Below are 26874 nucleotides of genomic sequence, written 5' to 3' on the forward strand. Positions count from 1 at the left end.
TTCTCTATCTAAAATTCAGCATTTCCCGCGGCTGCAATTGGATCACCCCCTACCGCTGTGTACGTTCAAATAACGGGGGAGGGGGGGAGGCGGCAGGGGGGAGGGGGAGGCTGGCTGGTGCATATCAAACTCCACTAGTGAGCAGCAGAAATCCTTTGTGCGGACATCTCTGTGACAGTTCCTTGGCAACTTGTACGCCTGTGTGCCACGAGCTCCCTAAGCTGACTGTTTGGATCAAGTGGAAGGAGGCAGCAATCCCAAAGAGAACAAAATAGCAGATCCCAGCAGCTTTCCTCGCGATGAGATTTAGGCTGGAGAGAGGAGCGAGGATGCAGCGGCGTGGGGCGTGTGATGTACAGTTAATTCTTTTCAAATGCCAGACAAATAAGAGTCACAAGAGGCATTATGTTTCCATAATGAAGCCGTGGAGCTGTGCCAACATGCAAATGCGCATCAGTAATAAAGGAGTGACATTTTTAAAAATGCTTACAAATAGAATGATAAAAGCTCGCTTTGCCCTTACCGTGCAGGCTTTGTAGTGTCACACTCATCAGGTCCAATTTCTGGCAAATTGTAAACATTTGGATTTAAAATTCAAATCATACCATTAGAGAAAAAAGTAAACCTCTGGTGCATACCTTTGTATGGAGAGGCGCGTAGTTAAATGGATGTTTCGCAGCTGGAAGTCTCTCACTCGCAGACAACGACAGAGTTTGCATTCTCAAGTACCTCACCAAGAGTAATTCAAAGAACAGATATGAGAACAGTGGTCCATAGTCCATGTTGAAGAGGATTTTTAAAACGTGCAAATGCAGAACTTTAATTGGGGTACTTGTGATTTGAATCTCGCAAATTGCATAAACACATTTGGAGTCAGAAAATACTGGAGCACCACTGTGTTTACAGCACAGTCCGATCACATGAGGGGACGTCTTCCACAGCACAGAACAGCCAGGCTAATATTAAACGTGTCTGGACCCACTCACTCATTTTAGATCAGCAATGACACAAACTATGATCCACCATGGACTGTTGTTTCATTGTTTTGGTCCACTGGTTTAAAAGTGAAAGTAAAAACTATCAGACCATCAAGGTGTTTATGTGTTTAATGAATTTAAAACTCCAATGCTAACAGTAAATGAGTTGCCGCTTGTCTATATGCAGTTATATGTATGTCAGACATTTTGATTTGCAATTAGAGCTATAAAGTTTTTAAATACTTATTGCAAAATGCCCTTGAACATCTTTTAGCCCTCTGGAACATGCATCTATTCAGCTTTTTGACTTGATTATAGTCAGAGAGTGGTCTGACCGGCTCTCCTGTTGCTCTGAAGGACAAAAATCAGATCAAGAACATATTCAGATGTGCCTGTGTATACGTGAAAGTCTTGATAATGACCTTGGAAGACGTCTGGGCGTGTGTATACGTCTTTAAAATGCTTTACTTTTGAAAATATATGAGTGCCAATAAGGGGTCGAAAGGTCAAATAAACAGCACACAACCATTTTCTCATAAAGTAATATGAATTCAATGTACATTTCTTCACCTTTCCCCTTTCTGCTTCAGCTCTACCACCTGCTCCTTTATAATCCCACCGTCCCGCTCACCTCACTGGCACTCGCTCCTGAATCTGCAACTAGCTCTGAAAAAAAAAGAAAGAACAGACATACTGGTCAGAATTGGTTCCGGTCCAGTGGACACTACTCCAGCTCATTTAATGTATTCCAGTCTATTACCACTTTTTTTGTTCTGACACCTCATTCTTTTCCCACCAATATACGGGAGGGTCATCCAATAAGTGACACCTCTCTTCCATGGCGTAGGCACGTCTGGCGGCCTCAGTGTGTCGCGGCGGAGAGAGAGCTTTTTCCAAGAGATAGATCTGCTGACAGAGACGTCCCATCACTCTCGCGCGGGTCTGGGCTTGAGCAGGAAACGCTCCACTGTAAAAGGTGCAGCGGCCCTTGTCACTTTCATCTGAGGTAATTGATCACAGCAGACAACAGCTGATGTGTGCAAGTCAATTGGAAGGGGGCAAAAAGGGATGCTGCTCATTCAGATAAAAGAGCCCGGCATCTCCAGCACCCGTCACTTTCACTGGACGGCTCACATCACCAGAAGCGACTATGAATCAAACAGACAGAGAGTTATTCTCCAGGAATGCACTGATAATGAATCACTACACTGTTAAGAGCGCTTGTAAACAATGTGGCTGTTTTAAAGGGGACCCGGGCTGGCTTTATAGTAATCTACCACTGTTGCCACGGAAATGAATTCAAAACAAAAATAATATCTTTATAATGAGGACAAGTTGCCAAATATAACCCGGAAAGTGCAACTCATGAATATAGACAGTGGTGGAACGTAACGATGTAGTTAAGTACTACACTTAAGTACACAGTTTAGGTATCTGTACTTTACTTAAATAGATTTTAAAGTGGATACTGTTTACTTTTACTTCACTTTACTTCAGAGCAGGTATCTGTACAACCATTTGTATACCACTACATTTTATTTTTGAACTGCACTGAAAAGTTTAAGTATTTTTTATTATCGTGTGAGACCTGCTGAAAAGGCCGAGGGTTTATTTTTAACACATTTCTAGATTCAGCAAACAAAAATATACAACTCAAATCAATAGTTTCAGTTGAACACAAAATCACTACATTTGAAGCTTTATGAGATCTCAAAATCTGTGCAAAATACTTTTACTTTTACTCTTTATGTACGTTTTTAAATGGGTACTTTAATACTTTTATTTAAGTAGATTTTTTTCATTTTATTTTATGTACTTATTTAGTTTTCAGTGGGACAATGTACATTAAGAGAAAGACAGAAGTAAATGTTTATCGCTCACATTTTTGTGATTCAATTAGACACTTTATGGGATTTACTTTAAAAGCCTGAAATGAGGAGCCGCTTCCACTGCTCCCAGGGATGTAAGACTATGAAAGAGACAATACGATACTTTTACTGGAGTATTTTTTTGTTTTGGTATCTGTACTTTTACTTAAATAACAAAACTGAGTACTTCTTTCTCCACTCAATATAATGCTTATCTGTTTAATAATATATTCTCTTTATTGATTTAAACTATTTGGTTCTATCTGAAGTTTTGCCGAGATGAAATGATGGAAAATATAGAAAAAAAAGTAATAACATTAATATTGAACAAAATTTAAATGATCAAACGTTTAGCAAATGTGAGTTGCATCTGTGTAGAAAATAACTTTGCGGAAAATGCAAGTGTAGTCGTTAATTATGAACAAACTTGTGGACGTCTTCATATAAATCTGCCCGTATTGTTCAAACTAATAGTGATGTTTTGGTTTTTTTTAATCCAGTCCACCGAGGAGGAGCGGCATTCACGACTGTCAGATGCTCTGGGGAAACCGTTCTGACTAAAACAACATGCAGAACTTGGGACTTATCAAATGCCACTTAGCATTCAAGGGCTTGGTGATTCATTAGTGGCCCAGCACACTGATTAGATAGAAGCATCTGTTATCTGCTTCCAATCCTTATGCCATCAATGTCGCAAATAATCACAGACAACAGGTGCTTTTCGCGGCTTCCAGTACTTTAGCATTAGAATATTTTGCATTAGCTCTGCCCGCTAAGTGATGAGACCTAATCCATAATTAATTCAGGCACATTTAGGCAGCATTTAGGAAAACATTGGCTCCATTCGTCCATTTTCTAACACTTTTGAAGAGATGTCGGCTGGATCAAGGTTTGACTTAATAATAGAGTCCCAGAATGTTGTGGTTTTGTGGTGGATGTGGTGCGCTGCAGGTGCTCTTTAGAAATGTGGCTTTTTCCGTGTCCACATCTACTGTGGACAAGCAAACAGTGCTTAAGTGAACAGAAAATGGACCCTTTTAAAAACTCCTGCCAGGGTGAAGACTTGGAGCAACCCCACTTACCACATCAAGTGTAGGTAAGTGAAAGTGTTTGGGGTTTTTTAACCTTTTTTTTCCAGTACCAAGAGGTCTCAGTTACAGTAAGTGCACGGTCTGATGGTTGGTGCATATCTGTAGTGACGATACATTTGCGGCCAAGGTTTAGGGAAAGATATGATTTGTAAATTTCATAAAAGTTTCTAGTTTGACCTGCAGCAGAAGAAAATTCAATTCTGCCAACTGTTTCTTGAGAGTGAAGACGTTTTGCGACTAATCCAAGTGGCTTCTTCAGTTCTGGTCAGGTTATATCTGCCTGAAAAGAGGAACTAACTAAAAGCGACATACGTATTTGTTTGCAGATGCTGTTTGTGAGCTACATCTATTGAACTTCAAATGTGAACTGTCCCTGAGTCCTAAAGGCATAATCGTTCAGGCAAAAGTCTGAAAAATCTAATCAATGCTAGATTAATTCTCAAACTATAAATATGAAACACTCGTCTTGCTCTTTCTATTCTTCAAGAACAATAAATAAATAACACAACAAATGAAAGTCCAACAAAATGCATCTTTTACAATTTCACCACTGTTTCAAATCCTACAAAATATTCAGGAAGATGTGTGAAAACGTGTGTCGAATTTCCTCACAGAAACAAACAAACACATGCAGTTTTGAGTTTACATGGCTGTCTGCGTAATCCCTCGCCCAGGTATGATCCATAGCAAAAGAAAATTTCAGTTCTGTCCAAGCGGTTTCTTTAGTTCTGGTCAGATTTCTGGTGGACACTGCACTGCCTTATATCTTTTCTATTTGTTTACAGTTTCTGTTTGTTATCTCGGTCTAAATGTGAACTGTGCCTGAGTCATATTTTGCATAATCATTCAGGTCCCTAATGGCTGCTCTCACGCCTATTAGCATACTGGCTAGCACTATTGTTTTCTTTGTTTTGATTTATGTCTGAGGATGGGGTTGTACACAGGAGATAAATTATGTGTAGTGTCTACGCCCCCCCGTTCCTGTTCAAAGAAGCACTGTCTTCCTTAACAAAAACAGCCTCTTTAACTGTCTTTTCTTTGGCTAAGATCTGTACTTCTCAAGCTCCAAAGTAGTGGTCAGTGGCTTTGAGATGGAGATGGACAGCAGATTGGGGTCCCGAGCAGCTCTTATGATGATGTTGGTACATTCTCTTATGCAGTGGCTGTTTAGTTTCTCCAATGTAACACTCTTAACTACACTGAATTGCTTTGTTTATGGGGTTTAAGGTTTTGTCCAGCATTTTTTCACTGCTGGTGACGTGACCTAGTCCAAGTACTACCATTCAATGTACTTGCAAATACATTTAAAATCAGAATTCATGGATTAAGGTTTTATAAAGCGCAAGACAACGCGATCCTATTGTAATTGCACCAGTACAACACAGCGCCTTTCCTCTCAACACACCTCCCTCATTCTCCACTATATAGCGTCTAAATATAGCTGTTTTTGTTGCGTCACTGCGTACCGTCCGGCGCCTCCATCTGTGACATAGGTTCCTGACCTGTTTTCTCGGGCTGCCCACCGACGGAAGACACTGTAATTACCTGAAGCTGTGAACTTGACACTTGTCTCCTTTTGAATGGGCCAAATGATGGAAGTGAAGATGGATGCGGAGCTCTCCTGTGGACATAATCACACCATCATCAGAACCTACAAATTATTGCGAGAACACACAACAGGGAGCAAGTGGGACCGGATTGAGAGCTTGTCTAGAATAGCAGGAGAAAACGAGTTTGACATTGTTCAGAAGATCCAAGTGACTACAAATATCTCGTAAATTTTCGTGTTGTGGTTACGCCTCCAATGTACATAAAACGGTGTTAGTGCTAGCGAACGCCTCATACATTTTCAATTAGCTTAGTAATTAAACACCAAAGCCATAATTTCCAGTTTTTTTCAAATTGCCGTTGTGTCTACAAAGAAGCATGTTGATTTGCTATATTCTATAAATTTGCTTCCTGCGCGTTATCTCATCATTCTTAACTCGTAATTCCCAAATGCAACATCTGGTGGTCCTCCCATTCATCTGTCTATATTGTTTCTGATGTTTCGCTCCAGGTATCCTTCCCGGTGATTTGCATTATGCGGCTTAGACACACCTTAGCATCTGTAACTGCGTTCTTCTTTAACCCTACATTATCAGGCTGTTCTAATCCACATGAAACATCATTTACATTAGCACGACTGAACACCATATGTGCTAATCACCGTTTACACACAAGCAAACCGTTCCATGAGCAAAAACAACAGAATAAACCAGACCAGATTCTTTTTATCATGATGCTTTTAAATGTTTTGGACACAATGGCAATTTCAATGTTGTTCAAGTTGAGACGGTGCACAGGATCTCTCAGGCTTGTCGACCTTTATCTCCACAAACATCAGAATCCCTCCATACAAAACAGCAGAAAATGAGCTATTGATTTCCCCTTTTTCTCTCCCAGAGTAGTTTCTTATTCCCCTCTGGTATTGTCATTGCATAGTCTAAATGAAGGTCAGCATTGGTTTCCTTGTCACCGCTATAGAGATTCGGAGCAGAAATATTGCGATGTCTGTTTTTGAAGGAAAAGGTTGTGCTGGATGGACCGGGGTTGCTTTTGTCTTTAGGGGATAATTGGTTCAATAAAATGTTTCTCTGTCAAGCAATAGAAAGCTCTTGTTGTGGGTCGAGGAGTAAAGGGCAAGAGAAGTGCCATGTTTCTGGCATGTTTCTTCTAATATATATATATTTTTTTATTTTTTTGCAATATCAAGTGCTGCTTATAAGTTTATGTGCTGGTCAGATTGATATATTTAATTATCTTTGTAGATTTTCAGCAGAGACCTGTAATTCACAACCACAGACTGAAGGTTAATTAAGGGAGATACTTTAAACTGTTGAATTTGCAAAAGGCTTTACATTTCAGAAGATAAAATGATGAAACGCAGCAGAAAAGCGAGTGTGAAATGAATCCAATGGCACACAGTAACTCAACAACCTTTACATTTTACTTATTCGTCTCTAATCAACACGATTTTAAATGTCCATGCCTTGACCCTTGAAGCCTGTAATTTAAAACATTCTACACTTTAAGATTTGTTCGTCCCTCATCTGTCTTCACCCTCTGACGTCGGACACTACAGATACATGCCACACGCAGAGGTTTTCCGATGACACTGCAGTTGTATGAAGGAGGCTGAACGGGGGAGGACGGGAACGCGGTGAAGGACTTTGAGACCTGGTGTCAGCGGAACAAGCTCCAGCTCAACATCTTTTGGGGCTTCACTTTCCCTGGGCACCTGACTCTGCATGTCATCACCGTCAATGGATCATAGGCAGGAGGTGGTCTCTTCTTAGTACTCGGGGTTTCATTTGTAAAATAACTTCACAAAAGGAGGGAGAGCGGGAGAAACTTATGTGTTTGTATGTTTTGGACAAAGCATAAAAAGGATATTGCTGAAGGAGCTCATAGGGAAAACTGTTTCTGCGGTCGGTCTGGGCCTGGACTCCGAGGAGAAGGTGGAGGGACAGACGAGGCTGAAAAATCCCATCCAATCAGAGCCCATCGAGCACACAAAGCACACCGTCTTCTCCCATCAGAGCCGTGAGCACTCCACTCCTCTCTGGGAGCTGCTCCACTGACACACTGAGCAACTCTTTTGTACCTTGTGCCATCCGGATGTACAATGGCATCAACTCGGGGAGGGGAAGGGAAAAGTTGCTTGTTCAGTGCCTTATATAACTCCTTAGCACTGTGCGCACTTTAGTCAATTACTGTTGCATGTATAGACTGCTACTTTTAGATCTTTTCTCTTTATAAGTTCTGTTTCATTTACGTGCAACAGATTCCTGCAATTTTCCCCAGGACCAATAAAGTGTTTATCCATCTATTCATATATCTATTATTGATCCACAAGGGAAATTACAGACACATTTTTGACAAAGCACGAACAAAGCCACAGGAGTAGATCCACAATGATTTCCTGTTACTTACTTGAGTCTGAAAGCCACATCACTCCAGAATGATCAAAACGTACAGCTGTCTTCCTCGCCCTGTGTCTCTACTCTGCTCTGCTTTTCTTGCTGTCTAAATTAAGCTTAAGAGCAAACAAGAAAACAAAACTCCTCTTTCATGCATCCCAAGTGTCAACATCATGTTTGATTTGACCTCCGGGTGTCTGGCTGTCAGCTGATAACACAGCGGTAAAAGGGGACTAAAAACATGTTTCTTAAATCAGATGCTAGATCAGTGCATTTGACTTGGCAGGCCTGTCTGATCTCACCTCCCAAAGGTGACCAGTGCTATCGTGGCTGATCTAACACAGAGGCCGTTTTGCATTTTGTCACACGTATTTGAAACATGCACAAGACTTGGACGCTGGTTTTATGACATTTTTAAGATTACAATCTAAAAGTACAATGCGAAAAGTGTTTGTATTATGTACTCCAGAAAGGCTGCGTAAGGAAAATCAGACGTACGGGTCGATTTTGTTTAGTCTAAAATGCAACACTGAGATCCACTGACTTGCTTTTTCAAACTGCAGAACGGGCCCCGCCTCTTCACGGTGTCAGTTCCTTGTAAAAAAAAATCTGAATATTTTCACTTCTGTGTTTTTATTGTGACATTTTTGAACTAAACTTTTGTTAGTCTCTCCAGCCTTGACAGCAGAACACTACACAATTACTCAAAGATGAATCAATCGATCAAAAAACAGAACTTTGACTAAGCTAATGACGAGGGTAACACCGTTATAAATATGAATATGAATATAAATATGTCCCTTTTAAAGATTTGCTATATGTAACTTTTCTTGAGGATTCGCCATCTGCTTGTCTCCATGGAGATGAGACCAGTGTTTTGCGGAAAGGTATTTTTTAATCAATAAAAACACCTGCTATTGAATAAATCCAATTACGATACCATACTGTGGAACATTCCTGGCATAGCAACAACATCTCCATGGAAACAAGCTGTTTAGCGGGTGCCCGATAGAAAAGTTAAAGAGGACTTGAATAATTCTTAAACTGTTCCATTCTTAGGCGTGTTATAATCGTTTTTGATCGACTTCAAATACGTCCCAACCGCGCTCCGTGCCGTTGCGCTGTAAATGTAACACTTTCAGAGCGCTGCTGCATCAGTACCTTTGACTTAGCGTGCCGCTCGGGCCCGGCCTCCCTAAGGTGAGCGCTGCTATCATGGCCAATCTCTCTCAGCAGAAGCCTTTTTTGCATATTCTTCACACTTGTTTATGGTTTACTGAGCAGGTCACTTCCCCTGCTTGCTTGAACAGCTGCTCCAGTGTGACCCCCCTCCATAAGCTTAACAGGGGCAGTGAGACTACTCTGCTGCTGCTCCCTGTCAACTCCTTCCTCTGCTGGTGAGTCCTGCTGATGACCCCATGCACAGCCTTTACCAAGACCATATGAATTATTTATCTTTTCGAATTTAGCTCTCGCCTGACATTTCGATGTTTGATGCCCACAGGCTTTGGTTTTTAACAATATAGATAGTGCACCCTTTTCCACCGAGCATCATCAGATAGACTCACACGGCATAAAGCGTGGTTGTATCGTGGAGGAGAGTCCGACATGCAGCAGTAGTGCGATGCAAAAGGCCGACATTTGAGTTGGAAATATTCTGTTCCATCAATAAGATAAGATGGAAACCTAATAATCACTTTGGGAATGAGCAAGGAACAAGAAAATGGACGGATACGTGAATGTTTGCAACCAAATACATAAGGTCATTACCGTAACTCTCCATATAGATTTCAGGGTCACTTAGTTCTTCAAGCTTCTACATTGAATGAAAGGAATATGTTATGCAGAAAGTAGTTTATATGTTCTTTCATATAAACCCTTTTCTATCTAGACCTGACCTCGTCTCTGCAGAGTGATCGTGAGAGAGTGATTTATATTTGCTTTTATGGTTTTATTAATTTGTGTTTTTAATGATTATTATTACCATCGACTGTATAAAGAAGTGGACTGAGGGAGTGTGACTTCACCCGTAGCGTTCAGCTCATCGAGGCGAGCAGTTATAGTCCCATATTTGGATTTCTGCGCACGAGTATCATAGCAACCAAAGAGCCAATCCGGAGCGAGGCTGTTGAAGGCAACGCCCCCTTCCAGCCTACATTGCTTAGTCAGTCAAAGCAGTTTCTAACGTTAGCGGGAGCGATTTTGGGGGAAAGAAGACGCCTGATTTGTCTGTTATTAATGTTCATATCTTGATTTACAGAAACAATAGTGAAATAAAAACACTAAGATTATGTAGAGCGGCTTAATACAAACATTTTAAGACCAAAATGACGAGTCTGACGGCAGCACGGAGGGAGGGGCCACAGCTTTTCTTTTTTTAATTTTTATTTATGAAAAAAAAAAAAAAACAGTACAGTACAAAACATACCAGGACTTGACAAGAGATAGAAACATGCAAAGGAGACAAACAGACAAGAAAATGATAAAACTGGTACAAAGCAAAGGACAAGAAACAGAAATAAAACAAAGATTAGAGCTCGGGGTGGATTGAGGGGGTGGGTTGAGGGGGCGGGTTGAGGGGGGGGGCTGGGGTCTTACAATGAGCTAATGTTTTATTATTGAGCAGGTAAAATGAATGAATGAGTGAGTTTAGCTATGGAGTTAAAAGTAGTTTTGACATTCAGTTTCATGGTTGAGTCTCCATTCTCTTTTATTAATTTTTTTCTTCCTTCCTCTTCTTCTTTTTTTCCCTTTTCCCTTCTTCCTTCTTCCTTTTCTTTGAATGTATAATTGGATAACCTTCCCCACGTTATCTCTACCCTATACTCAAGCTAATACTATGTGTGCATGTTCGTTTGGGGCAAGTGAAGCCTAAAGTGCATTAAAAGAAGAGCTTTTTGTGAGTATTTCTAGTTGATACGGGGTTACAGTCCCGAGGAAACCACAGTTTTTCAGTAGAAAGTGAAACGGAGCCAGAGTTGACGGAGCCAGAAGCACAGCCCATGATCACTTCCTCTGTCGAACATGGCGGCTAGCAGGTTAGCTATGTCCATTTATAAATACAGTCTATGATTATTACATGTTTCTTTTGAGCCCTGGTGTACGCCCCGCCTCCCCGACAGAAAGCGCTATGAGGATCAACCACACCGGAGATTCTAGGGAGACCACCAAGACCAAGCACCATTAGAGGAATTAGGTTTATAAATATTGACAGCCAAATGTGCCCTCCTAAAACCCGCTATTCTCACCTGCTGCCCACTGCTGCTGGTTTAAACATGACCGCGGCGCTGCAGTCTCCCTCTTCCATCCTCTGGCCTTTCCTCCGCACTTCGTTACTTCTGTCAGCGGTGCCCGGCGACTTGATGTATACGCAGAGGTCACTTGTAGGTCACGCTGTCTCCACCTCTGAGCCCTGAATGATGACAGATGTCAGTAGTTTTTTTGCTAAGTTAGAAAACCCATAGCCAGGCCCTTCATCACATACTGACACTCAGACGTAGCCGGTTCTTCTTACTCCCACAGACACCCACTATATTATCAAAAAGAAGCTGGATGGTGAACTCGCTAGTGAACATAAATCTGCTTGACGCAATCATGGAGAATAACAACGCTCGTGTATAAAGCTGCTTTTCTTTCTTGTATATTCTCTATAAGTAAAGTATTTTCAAAGAGTTTTCAAGAGATTGGGTAAACGCGCTGGGAGTCAGTCGGCTGTGTTAAAGATTCAAAGTTAATGCAGTTTTTTCGTGTCTGTGGCTCCGTTTTTTCCTTGGTCTTCTTGACGGATACTCTCGATGCAAACGTGAACATGCTTCCCATTAAAGCAGCGGGCGTTCGGAGGCTGATCACACGCAAAAAACAAAGAAAAAACTAAAGTACAGTAAGCAGCATACAACCAGAACTCACTAAAATACGTCAATGCGTCGCGTAACTCCTTGAATTTAGATAAAGACATTTGCCAAATACGGTATTGATTTGCAGGACGTGGAATCGCACCATTTTACCAACGATGTTTATGTTGAGAATGGGATTGGAACTGCCAACCTTCGGATCAGTGGACGCTACCAACTCAGCTACCGTCTTTCTGTCAAACTTGCTTAAAATAAAAGTATGTGCTGCGTGTTTCAGAATGAATTAAATATAAAAGAATGAAACATAAACTCTTCCGTGTACGATAGTCTTGAAGCTTCCGTCTCTGGTCGTTATTTAGATTATTTTACTTTGTGCGATCAGGCGTTTTTCTTTACGCTACGGCTTTTGTTAACTTTTCTGACAAATCACATTCTATAAGTTGAATTTAAAAATAGGCACGTGTACGTTCAAGCTGAATAAGCCGAAGAAACTTTGCTGAATGTTCAAATCACTGAATAAAAAGAACTATTAGATCTTTCACTTCTTCTGATAAATCCTGTCTAATCTTACAAACAGAAGATTTAACTTTGAGCCTATTCAAATGTTCTTATTACTTCACGGCTCAGTGCTTTCAATGTAAACTACAGTACGGAAGGAGAAATGAGAAAAATGTTCCACCCACATCGCTGTTAAGTATTTGATGATAATGTACATCTCGCTAAAACCTTGGATGAGTTTTTTTTTTTCATTTTGCATTTATTCATCTATTCATCACAAAAGCAAAATACAGTTACTATGGACCCGCTCCACAGCAGACATGAGCTCGATATGAAGGGACCGTCATCTCAAACAGGGCGCATGTGTATCTAGAACAGCTATCAGCGAGGCCGTAGTATCCCAATGAGTTTAAACGTATTAGAGATGTACACTTTGCTAAATGCTGACAAAACAGATCCCCTGTACCAGTTTTAACCAAGGATTACACCAGACTCCACCAGCTCTTTCTCCATCCAAAAGTAAATTGGATCTAAACCAGGATCACCCACAGCTAAACCAGAACAAGAGCAATGTGTAACTCCAATTAAATGAGTCTGTCTGTAGACTCCAGTCGTCTGTCCTGATACCTGCAGTACGTGTCCAGCAGTTTGGGAACCCATACATAAAACAGATGATGGATTTTACACTAATTCATGACTGCAAATAAAAGTCACTTGCTTTACTTTCTGAAAAGACTTTGAGGGACGTTTTCAGAAAACGTTATAGTCGTGCATTTTCTCAGATCTCCTTTCTCTCTCCCCAAGGACATCTCCCCCTGCTGTCAGGACCTGTCAGGCAGGAGCAGCTCCGGGTAAAGGGGTGAGAGGACACCAATTAGAAAGCCATCCGCGGCCAAGAAGAGCCAGCGGCACAGCTTGCCACAGGAAGTGGGATGTCTGACTTCCTGCATGGGGTCACAGCTGTTTGCGGGGAGGTTAGCGCTAGCAGCCAATGCAAGCCACCGTTTAGCGTCTGATGAAGGCAAACCTCATTTGAATAGCAAAGAACCATCTCAATGTCACCAATAAATTTACATGATTTCTCTCCTCGTACAGCTGGGATCAGAGCCCAGACTTTAAGAATTAGGAGCTTGAATATGTCAAAAGATCATGACTTCCATATTTCAAATGAACAAGGTTTAAGGCATTATTGAGCTGTGCAACTCTTCCATTATATCCCACTAGTGTTTCAAACTGTGAATGATTCATTTGAATGATCCTGCCATGCAAGTCTTTCAAAGTAGGTATAGAGAAAGTCATAAAACAATCAGAGAAATTAAACATGCTTATAGTTTATATAGTTTTTGTAACAAAATGAGACAAAGAAGAAGAAACTAGACCCTCTGTATTTCAGAGGGTCTAGTTTCTAGTAGGTCTGTGATGTTCATCAGGTGAAAATGGTACAAAACACTGTTCTGTACTTAAACTGTCAGGGGCGAGCTTTAATTAAAGAGGGGTAGTTATTTTTCATAATTTACATGTTTTTTACTGTGAAAATAACTATTTAGAAGAACGTGACTTACAGATCACAGACCTGCTGAAGGGTGAGATAATGAATTGCTCTCTTCAAGGAAACAACAGCGATGAACAGTGATCTTTTTTGCATTTGACTCATATACCTGAGGCGCGATGGGAGGGGTCCGTGACCAGCTCCTGCTATGAGCAGCTGTCTGGAAGCCCTTATTTGGGCTCAACCCAATTACATCCTCTGATCCACAGTCAGTGGAGTGGTGCAGCCCAGCATTAATCTCCCTGGCTGAGGACCACTGTGTGTTAAGAGTCCAGACCCTCTCCCTCCTCCGAGCCAAAGCACAGCCCCGCTGAAGCTGAAGGTTGAAAGTCATGCCAATCACTCCACCTCCTCTGACTCCCATGTCACCTTGGGCTGTTGTGATTACGGACAATTCTCTGCTGACTATGGAAAAGCCATTATGTACAGCCACACTCCATTCACCGCTGTCAGAGTGGGGAGAGCGCTTCAAACCGGAGCTGCCGCTGTGTTTTCAGATCTGTACAGGCGGACGGAGGGATGAGGAGGAGGTCAAAAACATTTTCGGATCTGGCTGTTAACGACAAAATATCCTGGAGCTGTGCAGGGACCAATTCTAGCAAATCATTTTCAAATGGGACAGTTGTAAACAGAGCTTTTCAACAAGCCGCTCGGCTTCAAAGAAAGGCACCTTCAGCTTGTGGTCAGAAAATGTCTTTCTTCACAGCGGCTATAACGATGGAAGACAAAAGCATGGACCATTTTACCTCTGTCGCCCAAAAGTCCAAATGAAAATAGACTTTGTCTACCAATAACCACTAACCAAGTGAGCCATCAGACTATGACCCTGATTGGCTTGAGTAGCTTGAGAGTGATTAATTCTCGAGCTTGGGGAAAAGAAAGGCTGGCTGATGTAAAATTAGGAGACCTAGCTTAATCAGAGTGTGAATTACATGGACCCTCCGTTCCAGTTTAGTGAGTCCTTTTTGTTCACAAAGATTAAGGGAGGAATCAGCCAGGCCCCTATTGTTCCTCTGAGAAAAGAAACTCATTTGCTTTGAACGATAAATGTCTTTCGAGTATAAATCATGTCTGCTAATCCTTTAACCAATGCCACGGAATGTAAATTGTCTCCCATTTTGCAGACAAAGGTGTGAGTTTGAGCACGGTGCGACAGGCCTATTTTCACCTAAGATATAATGATTAAGTGTCTCTGTGTGGTGATCTGTGATGAACGCCAATTTCAAATGTGAAATAATGGTTTTATTTTTCATCTCTCAAAGCTACCATCTGTAAGCTTATTCATTTATTTATTTTTTTAACCAGTAGATGGCAGATGTAAAACCTCCTCCCCGTCTCCCTCTTCTCATTTGGCCTTTGTCCAGTCTCACCTGTGCTTTCTGGTTTTCTTCTGTCAGATTAAAGCTGGCACATTATCAGACAGCAGGCATGTAGACAGCATCTAGTGGTGAAATGTGAGAATACAACAGGGCTATCTATTTACAAATGGTCGCTTTACTACCTGCAAGAGTTTTTTGTCATAATAAACAAGTAACCGTGCTTTATGATGTACATGGCGTTTTTTGTAGGATAAGATCTTAAGTTAAACACACACTTTTCCAGACGCCCAGGGAAACATCTTTCATGCCCGTGCTACTTTAGCTAGCTTCACTGTGCGATGACCAACCCTGAGCCTCAGTGTGAAGCCCCACACTCATCTCTGCGCCCGGGAAACTCATTTCAACTCATATCAGCCAGTTGTGTCCAGGATTTGGTCCTTTCAATCATGCGTCAGAGCTCAGGACCATAGGTGAGAGTAGGAATGTAGACTGACTATTAAATTAAAAGACTTTCTTTACAACAGCCTCTTCATAGCAGACGCTTCTCCAGTCCCTGACAATCTCAATCCCACACAATCAGGAACAAGACCTTGAAATACTTGAACTCCTCCTCTTCAAGACACTAAAGAAATGCAGAAGCTTGCAAATCGTTATCAAATAGGTTATTTTTCTTCCATGTGGACATGATGCAAGGCGCTGTAGGTGTGACTTAGTTAATAGACCGGCTGCCAGCAACTTTTAACTCCCAGCTTAGGTCCTTTGTAGAGCTCCCCAGTCTCCAAACACCGTATGAATCATTTACCCAGGGGAGGCCCAATGACATTTAGCTTTGTATGTGCATGTGCTCCACTTTTATTCCCACGACACAAGTGACTTTACAAAAACATGCAAGCATCTGAAATTCTAAAGGAAAAGATAATAACATGGCACACTTTATTAATAGGGACAGTGGAGTATGCAGAATACTTCCTCATACTGGACAATTTGAATATATGCAGGCTGGAGACTTTTGTAAAGAAAAAAGAGAGAGAAAGAGAGGGAGGGAGAAAGAGAGAGGGAGAGATTCTATTATGAGATACTGCAGTGTGTATATGTGAGTATGATTCAACACTGATGAAAATCACCTTGTTCCATATTTTGAAAAGGTAAAATCTATTCCGTTTAAAAGCTTTTAAGGCGCCATATCCTTCTTTCTGACAGTATTTTCTTTTACATATGCTCATTGCATCTTGTGATATTCTGTTCTTATGTTTGCATTTATACATTTATGTAATATAGACTGAGCTCACTAATTAAAACTATCTAAAGATCTTATATTATGCTAAATTAATAGAGTTATAATGTTGTCACCGCAAAAGCAAACCTGGAGTTATGTTTTGTTTCATTCACACATGTTTGAGTAACACTTTATTATTAGTCTGTCAACATCCCCAAAGCTCAAAATGCTCTGTTCCACCTTGTGATGTCATGAAGTGGTAGTTTTATTCCCTTTAGTTTAGTAGCGATGGGCAATTCCAGGGCTGAAACCATCCAAATGATCCTAGTGAAGGTGTGTCGAGCACTTCCTGTATTACCACATGACATCACAAGGTGGAGCAGAGTGTTTCTTTTGACAGAACTCACCCCACAAATGCAGGTTTCTGTGTTAAACGTGTGTGAATGAAACAAAACACAACTCCAAGTGTGTTTTTGACAAAGAAACGCTATAACATAGATCAGAAAATAGGCTTATATCGGCCCTTTATTAAACAGCATTAAATACAAACATAATGCATTTTTCGCTTATGTTTGAGGTCTTTTAAAAGGGTAACACATCTGAAGCTCGTGTGATCCCTTGAGGCGATGTGACTCCTAAACACACAGCTTTGCATGGGTGTTCCTTGGCTGTATGTATTTGCACTATAGGATCTGTCAGTAACATGGTGTGACCTTAGCTTTTCATACTAAAATAAACAGCAGTGGGTTTTATCGACAGCTCTTCCCTGTGTGATGTCCTCTCCGCTACAGCCGCTCCGAGAATAAAACAAACAAATAAAGCCGTGTGCCCACAAAAGCCGATTGTGTACCTGCTCCCGGATTTGTGTGGCTTGTTGGAAGAATATAAAGGAGTATATTCATGTCGCCGGTCCACATGCAGGGGGCACGCGTCTGCAATATGTTTGGAGGGCTTATAGTGGCCTCTGCTTGCTGTGTGTGCTTAAGTTGGTCCTGGAGGATGACTTTGTTTTCAGAAGGGCCCTGCGTGTGGTGTTGGTAACATCTGCTTCGAGCTGGTGATCCATCTCCACTTAGCTGCCACATAACAAGCCATAAGGGACCACATTGTAGACGCCACACAAGGCTGCGTCATAAAGTTTAGCATCTCACAAGGGACATTACTGAGGCTGTGCTTTTGGCTTCAGGTTTGTGTCAATTTACATATACAGGCTGTTACAATGTGATGCTACACAGTGCAGGTAATTTTAAAGATGGATTTGTCTTATTAATAATATTAACCGTCTATAATATTGCTTTATTTAAATGTTTATTTTTAATGATCTGTGAAAGGAGCAGGGTTTATTCCTGTTCCTTTTTGTTCATGCCAGTAATGTCAAGGCACATAACAGTCGTATTTATGTAAACTGTCTGATTATTTTGTTTTAATTGATGCCAAAAAAATGAAATGGCACAAGTAATAAATAAATAAATATGAATAAATATATTTGTATGTTGTCTTTTTGTTTATTTAAATGGTTTCTTTACCAACATGTAGCAATTGTTGTCATTTGTAAAATACCCAATACCCAGTGTCCAGGGGACTCTGGACCCAGAGCAAGTCCAAATAAACCTGCACTCTCACTGCACATTTGCCAGAGCCACAATAGACTGGCCAGACGCGAGTTCTCTGCCTATTCTATACAAAGTATCTCCATCTGGTCTGGTCGTCTGGTCGGCCTTTCCCAGTTACTTTCTTTAGTATTTTCAGAATGGGCCATTTATATCAGTTCATGTTCACTTTCTCTTTGCATTCTCCTTGACAGTAATTTAGCGTTTTAACTTTAAGATTGAATTAACAACTTTAAGTTTATATATAGATTTTTTTTTCATTTTTTTTTTCATAGGCCTTATGTTCAAATAAAAAAACAGCAGGAGACTGTGCCAAAATTCAGACTTCAGCCTTTTAATCTAGTTCATATAAAATAATGCCAAAGGTGAAGGAAATTGAAATACTGAAATGATCAGAATGTGTCAAACATGGAGCGAGCGGTGGAGGTGGAGTTTTAAAATGAAGTCAGAGGTAAAGGTGGAGTTTAAAAAGAAGAGGGCGCCGCTGGATCACAGGGTGAGCACTTTGAGCTCTCAAATATCAAAAGCTCAAATATGAGGTTTTGGGAGGATCTTCAGTAACATCTTTCTACATTCTGCACTGCACTCACATCCTGTGCCTCTAGGGGTCCCCATGCACCCAAAACAATGTTGTGAGGTTAAACAGCTTCATTTTTGCAAATAAGAGCTTCAGCACAATGACCCCAGTGCTTATCATCATGATCTTCAGCCTTGTGTACATTTGGGGCATGTTTGCATGGAGCCATAACAGTGTCAGCAGAGCTGTGCAGCCCAAGTTTAAAGTCTGCTTTCATCCCGTCTTTGGAAAGAAGACTGTTTTTTAAATGCCCCTGGCTTTTTTCCAAGCTCCTCGCCTGCAGCCTATGAGTCTAACAAGCATGATGCTTTGAGGATTGACTCGTGATTCAACCCAAATTTACAAGCTGATTACTATGCAGACACCGAGTGAAGTCAAACACACAAAGCTGTGCTGTTTTTAAGCACAGTCTTAGGCATGTCCACAGAAAGGGCATTCGTGTAAGTGTTTGTATGTTGTGCCTATGTCAGTATTAGCATGTGTTTAATGGGCGAGAGCTTGAAACTTTGATGTAATTGATAAAAGAAGCTGTTCTCCCTAATCCTAATAGCACAATTCCTTATGATCCTTTATGCACGGACTTGCAAAGGATCAAAGAAGCTGAATTTTGCCCTGGGCACTAAAAGATGTATTAAAAATGAGTTTGAGGGATGTGAAAATCACAGCGTTTATTCAATTGATAAGTTCGACTTGGGCTCGAGGTTCAGAAAGTATCACAGGCGCATTTACAAATAAAACTGCACCAGCTCCAACACAATGTACTGTATCTCCACCACTAATGAGCCGAGTTAAATCCGTGGGTGTGAGTGATTTACTCACATCATGTTCTCATCCAGGACGTGCCAAACTTCACTATGCCGTCATTTATTGTGAGTCTATTTGTAGCCATTCGAGGCATGTGATGATTTTGAGTGTTTCCATCACCACAGAACAATGTCGGACACCGCGGAGTGTGGAAGTTCTCACCCTTCACCAGACTTTAATTAACACTTGACTTTTACACATCAACAGGATTGTCACTTTGGAAGCAACCAGTGTTTTAACATCATTATATTCATGTACTGATATTGTACTGAGCTGCTGTTTTTGTGTGTATATGTACATTTAAGTCCATACACCTTCACCAAACTCCTTCTGTTCATTCAGACTGAAGCTAGCAACTATCTTTTTACCCTGATTTAAAACACAACAGATGCTGTGTGGCCTCTTTGCCTTAAATCGTACTGTACCTTATGTGTGGTATGTGTTTCAGCATAAAAGAAAATGAGCATAGTATGAAATAATACATCTACTACATGGCCATAAGTATACACAAAATAGCGCCTATAAACAGGAAATTGAAAAGCATGAATATGATGTAAAATACCAAGACTAAAGTGTCCAAATGTAGTAAAATGCCTGAATAATATATATTAGAGGCTGTTTAATGACAAAGAAGAATGCAGAAAATGCCTATTAAAAATACAGAAGTATCATAAAAGCATAAAAACGACCTCTATACTGTATTACTCCATTCCCCAACAATGTGCCATCTATAAACACTGCTTCATATATGGAGTAAATTGCAATTTTATGGAGCTGGGATGTTTGTTTTTGTCTGTCGATGCAGAACACAACATGATGCTCATAATAAGGAGTGAATGGGGCACCAATGGCATTATAGCTGTAGCTGCTGAGGATTGGTTTCATTTTATAGTGGTTTATTATCTATGTGGATACCAAATTGTGATTAAAGACAGCTCTTTTTATTCATAGCATATAGACCTCAATACAATACATCATACGTACACAGAGGCCTATATCCTCACTATATTCCCCTAGCTCCAGTACTATATATACTGCGAGCTGCTGGAAAACAGAACTATAAGGTTACTTCATATCTGGGGTACAATTCAGTGTTTAAGAAATATAGTTTATCTTTACATTTTTAACTCTTCTTAAGTCTTGATTCACATAAACGTCCCAAAATTGACTGTTGTGAGCTTTAAGTCGTGTTATAAGCTTTCACCTCCTCAAAAACACACCTGGACTTGCGTTTTTGTTTCATTCACACACTTTATTATTAGTTTATCTGCATCGCCAAAGCTCAAAATGCTCTGTTTCACCTTGTGATGTCATGAAGTGGTAGTTTTTTTCAAGTTAAGAGTTTCTTTTTTTACCTTTAGTTCAGAAGAGATCGACAATTCCAGGGGTGAAAACATCCAAATGATTCTAGTGAAGGTGTGTGGAGCTTAAAAACACGGTGGAGCACTTCCTGTATTACCACATGATGACATCACAAGGTGTAACAGGGTGTTTTCTGTTTGAAAGAAGAGCTCGGGCTAAATACGCAGGTTTATTTGTGCGTTAAACATGTGTGAATGAGATAAAAACACAACTACAGGTCTGTTTGTGACGAGGAAACAACATTATATCATAACAGATCAGAAAACAGCGTAAAATGGGCTCTTTAAACACAGAACATAACGTGTCTGTACCACGTTCACACATTGATACATGCACGACAGATTAATCATCGCGTATATATGTATCATTCCAAGGAGACGCTGCATTTTCAACAGGCATTTCGACAAGAAGAGGCTTTGAAAGAGAACAAATGACCACATCATGCAAAATAGCGGTTTCAACTTTAGGCCGAGAGATTACAGTGTCTGAGCAATAGTCTCCAGTCGTGGTGAAATAGGGTGGCCCGTCCTGCCTCCCTCTCCTTTCTTCTCGGGTGATCTATAGTTTGTCGACACCAATCAGGCTAGAATGGGATAGCAGTCCATCCTTCTGCTCATGGCTTATTGAAGAGGCCGTGCTGCTTTTGAATGCCCCCGGCCGGCACATCCTTTCAGAGGTACAACTGGACGGCGCCTATTTATCTTCCTCTTTATCAGCAGGGAATGCACTTTTTGATTTATACATCCATATGATTCTCCTCACAGTGACGGATGCCCCCCTCGCGCCGCAGTGTGCTGGGGGCCCTGGCGCATGCAAAGTGTTTTTAATGAATATCTCTCGCTGACAGAGGGTAAATATCAGCAGGGGGGGCGTGTGCAAAACAGATGTAAATGGCACCACCTCAGACTTGGGCAGAGGTGATTAAGATCTAGATGAAAACATTGTACTGTACTGGGAAGATTTGCACTTAAACAAGGCTTTCAAGGTCATCGTGTTGTTGTTTTGCTTTGTTTATCCCCAAATAACTGGCTCAGTGTGAAGCAATTTTGAAAGATATATGTTTTTTTTATGACAGATTCCTTCCCCCGTGCAGTACTTTCTGTTTTTATAAGGTTGGGGCTGGCACAAGTCCTACACTGATATGTGAGTCATCGTCGCTCCATGGAGATTATGCAGTAAATACTTTGCCAGGTAATGCACAAAACCCTCTCGGTGTATCCAGGCTTTGAACGAGCACAAAAATGTCAGGTCTCCGCCGTCTGGAATTCACTATTACTTTATTTTGTGGCCATGGATGCACAGTATAATCAAATAATGTTGTGACTTTGCAAAATTACACCTCCTGTTATTTTCAGCTCACTGCACAATACGTCCCAAACCGGCCCGTCCTCTGCACCTAATGTAATAAAGGACATATTAATGAACGGCGCATTCTGATGACTTGCATTTGTGGTTAACACTCTGTTATAATATGGCGATAGCGTTTGGTTTGTGAGATGTGCTGAGCAGATCTGTCTCATAAAGCAGGACCGGCCGTGCGTAAGTGTGGCTGCGTGGGACGTCACAGAGCCCGTCGTTGGTCGGATATCGTGTGTGTATCTGCTGAGTTACATATCTGAATGGACCACACTAAACTGCAGAAGAAAATACTAATCCAATGAAATCTGATTCATTCAAACCTGACTGGCCTTTGTTTCTGTTTATGTATTTATTGCGTTCAATAAAAGTCACAATTAAGTAGAGCTGTCTGAACTGGCCTATTTCTGCAGGTTTGAACAAAGAGCAGTGAGGTTTACAACTGTTAACTAAAATGTTGGTCAGATTAACCAACGCATTAGGGAACATTTGGTATTTGGTATTTTCAATGACCTTCTCTGAACTTATATCTTACTTTGTATAATGAATAATCCCTTTCAATTCCTTAGAGACATTGTGAAGGAAATTAATTTCTTGCTTTTATTGAGTTGCCACAGTAACAGGGTTTTGAAAGCATTTGTAAGAAACCTCAGAGGTGGAGGTTTTATTGAATTAGAGGTGAAAAAAATACTTACTGCAGAATCACTAGCACGAGACAAAGAGGGAGAGATGGGGTATACTCGAGAGGACCGCTCGCTCACTATTGTCCAGTTTCAACCAGTGTCCCTCAGAAAACCACCAACTTCTCAAAGTAATTCGAGATTCCATCTTAAAAGCGTGGAATTTACTGCAGCGCCATAAAAGCCAGTATAGCCGAGCACAATGCATGTTCAATAAAACAATATGAGATCATAAAGGATGAGCAATAATGCATCTCGGAGGAAGATTAAATGAAAATCAGGGAACCAATAAGGCTTGTAATAATATACTGTGACACACTGGGTATAAAACAGGGCAGGCATTCTTATAGCTTTTACCTTATATGTACACGTCTGTTTTGAGCAAAAATGTGCCGTATATTTCTTTCAGATTATCTTATTCTGTGTGGTTTGTTAATTCTTTTGACCAGTGTAATGTTAGAAAGAAACAGCTCTGATCATAGTGTGCAGACTTAAATATTCACATTTTTATATAGCGCTTTTCCATCTTCAAGACACTCAAAGCGCTTTACATCAAGGAACCACTCACCCATTCATACGCCAGAGTACGCAGGCGCTGGGGGCAAAGTGGGTTAAATGTCTTGCCCAAGGACACAACAACAGCATTCATCTGTGAGAGTTATTATCGCACATGATGATGTTTATGTCGAGAGCGGGATTCGAAGCGTCAACTTTTGGATCAGAGGACGAACGCTCTACCAACTGAGCCACTGTCTTCCCCATCTGTTGAAATACAAATTCTGGAAACTCTTTACTTAAACTCAAAACTCTACAAAACTTCAATTATCTGGTGTTTTTGGATGCTGCTAATAACTGTTTTAGATTTGTTTTTTTCTTACCTACTAAACAATACAATACAAAAAAATAAGAATAGAATCTAACATGCAAACTAGCCAGGGAATAATGAATATTTGCAACCTCTTCACACAGTGTTTGAAATGGGAAGAATAATGATTAATTTGTCTACTTTTCTAACAAAAGAAGTGTTTCGTGCGGGAGGGAAGTACAGTACAATAGTGAAGGCCACATGGGTACTTTGTGTGGGCTGCACATAAACAAGATGGCCTGAAATGTGAACTAATGTTTGGTCCATTGTGCTGTGACAACATTGAAAAATCGAAGTATACATTGTAGAGTTTAAGATAAGACTCAAGGTGATAGAAGGTTTTGGCCGTCACGTCAGGCATTCAAACCCTGTTCACAAAGAGACGGACTCGCACGTAAATTCATGCAGTTTCTTGGTGTCTTCATCGCTCCGTGCCCAGAGGTATCAAAGCCTTTCTCTTTGTTGCCATGGAAACTTTTTACTCTTTACATTTCCTATTGTCGCTTATATTTTCTGCACTTGTCTGTCTCAATAAGGTCGAGTTCTGATGATTTTCATCACAAGAGACTGACAACAGGCTCCGAAGAGCTGATGAACACAATGCAAGTGTCATGTAAGTCACTGAGGGACCTTGGGACGTCAAATCAAACCTGTGTTCAATAGAACAATGCAAGTGGAACAGAAAGGACTAGTTTAACAATATGGATTTCATATTACTCATATAAAGTACTCACCGTGAGTCAGACTGCAGCTACTACTATTAGTATTTCTTTGTGTGTACATACATGCCAAACAATATGTTGTTGTTTTTTTTTTTTATGTTGTTGTATAAATGTCAGACTTGATCTATTGGCTTGAATATCTGAACGACTGTGATGACTTGTAAGCCCATTGTCATAAATGTCACTTAAAATTGAGTCATTCTATAAACACAAGAAAGATAACTCCGAGTGATTCATTGGACTTGTATTCACTCAAATGCAATGTTCTGCCTTTTTGTGTGTGGCAATAAAGTGTCACACACAAGAACAACCAACTCCCTGTTCCTAAGAATCGTTAACTTTACAGATCAACACCCAAAACAAGGCAAAGTATTCTGTCTTGGAACAAAGGTTTTGAACTATTAATTTCAATAATCAAAGAAACTGTAAGTAAAATAAAATAACTTTTGTAAACAGCTGAATAAAATGAATAGATTTGACTAGTTCTTTGCACTGCATCATGTTGAAATCCAGCCTCTTCATCTCCTCTCTCTCCATCTCCTCTCACAGTCTGAGTGATGAGATAGAATAAGTGAGGCTGGATGTATCATTGGAGAATTACAGCAGAAAGCAGAGCAGCCTATTTTGCCTGCTCCATCTTGTGACGCTGGGACTTAATCCCTAATATAAAGCCATACTGCACCACAGTGTCTCTGAGATCCTTGAAAGATTGACCGAATAATTGTATTTACACACACTTTAATACACAAGTGGAAACTTGACCAGTTTTAATGACAATGTGAGTGTGCTGTGGGTGCCATAATGAAATAAAAATATTGAGATATTTGTTCTCTTTTGACACCCAAACAATCCCAGCTCAACCAATTAGAGCGGCAGTAGCTGGAGGTGGATCCAGAGCGGAGAGCTGGGGAGGAGCAGCTGAAGGCCAAATGCAGACCTGGAGATAGTCGCAGGCAGGGGGTCTATTAACGCTTAGGGGAGCCCAGCCTGACAGCTCCTTACTCATCTGGCCCACAGGGAAGTGTGTTCTCGTTCCGGCACTGTTGTGATGGTCAATACTGGTGCTTCCAGGGACACCTGGATGTGAGCTGGGATATTTGGTCATTGTAGCAGTTCTGCTGCACTTGGGATTTGGTCCAGTCTGCTACTCAAGAAGAACATCTTTTATTTACTGTTATCAGACAATAAAAGAAAAAACTTCAAAAAAGAAAAGTGGAATCTGCAGAGACCTGTGCATATGGTTACAGTGATATCAAAACTCAGAGCAGGCACAGGCTTCTGCCTTAATCATGAGAGAAGCACACTCGCTCTCGTTATGCAGGCTGCTCCAGGCTATAAGTACTACTGCATGTATGAAGCTATTCAATAACAAGTCATTTTGACTTAGAATGTGTCAGGACAACTGGGACAGATGTACTTAAATAATAGGCCATTGGTTACATCATAGTAAAGCAAATCAAAAAGTAAACAAGGTGAAACACAAATAAAAACCTATTTCACCCAGCTTACCTGATTCACAAATCTTAGCAGAATATACAGAGCTCTCTTTATAATCACTGAAAAACATGCAAAGCCGCTTGCCCATGTGGACATGAGGCTCTGCACTGGAGCATGACAAAGATTAGCTGTCAGATGATCACACCTCTGCCTCGTGCACATATACTGTGTATAAATGTATTTCTAAGTGTAGCATGTCACCTGTGTGTTTTTCCATGCATGCAGGAGACTTTCCATCTTTCAGTATCATGTGTGGGTGATACCTTTTCCACCTTGAGCCACTGTGGCAGCTCCCATTTTACAATAGATTCAAAAGAGTTCATATTTGTGACACCATCATCCATCGCAGTACACGGTTGCAGAGAAGCGATCCGCCCATGAATGTTTCCACGTCTTAATGGACTCTGACAGCTGTGTGGCTATTATTGAAGCATGATGAAATAAAAAAAAACTCTCCAACAATAGATCTGTCCTAAACGGTGTAAATATTCACCCATTCTGACAAGTTAACATATAAAAGGAATTACGTGCTGTTCTGCCATCATTAGCAAACTAGAAATATCTCTCGCCCACAGTGATGTACTAGTGGCACCACTGTCGCCCATGCACACCATTTTTAATGGTTTATTCAACTAGTCTGGGAGTAAACTATTGCTAAACTGAAGTTCGTCATTTGTAAATTTATTATTTTCTTCACAACCAAGGTGGCATGCATTGTGATTCCGGGCACCTCCCAGCTATGGTCATCGTTAATTAAAGCAGCCGCAGACTGACTTATTGACCCCAGTAGCTCAAGGGATTTTGATGGGTTATAGAGGAGCTCATAGAATCTGGCCCGTGGCCCAAGTTCCCCCCGTTTTGGTCATCTCGCTGTGTTTGATGCATGGCAATTTAAATCCTCTAGTCTAATTAAATGTGATCTGCACTTGTGCTAAATGACTTCTTTCCTGCCTCGCCGAGAGAAATCCGCTGCCTCTCACACAAGGTGACATTCCCGTTTTCCATTATTCAGGATTATAACAGATAGGTAGGACTCCGAGGATATAGTGTATTCCGAGGGCTGCCATCAC

Source organism: Periophthalmus magnuspinnatus, chromosome 10, assembly GCF_009829125.3.
Source record: "Periophthalmus magnuspinnatus isolate fPerMag1 chromosome 10, fPerMag1.2.pri, whole genome shotgun sequence".
NCBI classification, from domain to species: Eukaryota; Metazoa; Chordata; class Actinopteri; order Gobiiformes; family Gobiidae; genus Periophthalmus; species Periophthalmus magnuspinnatus.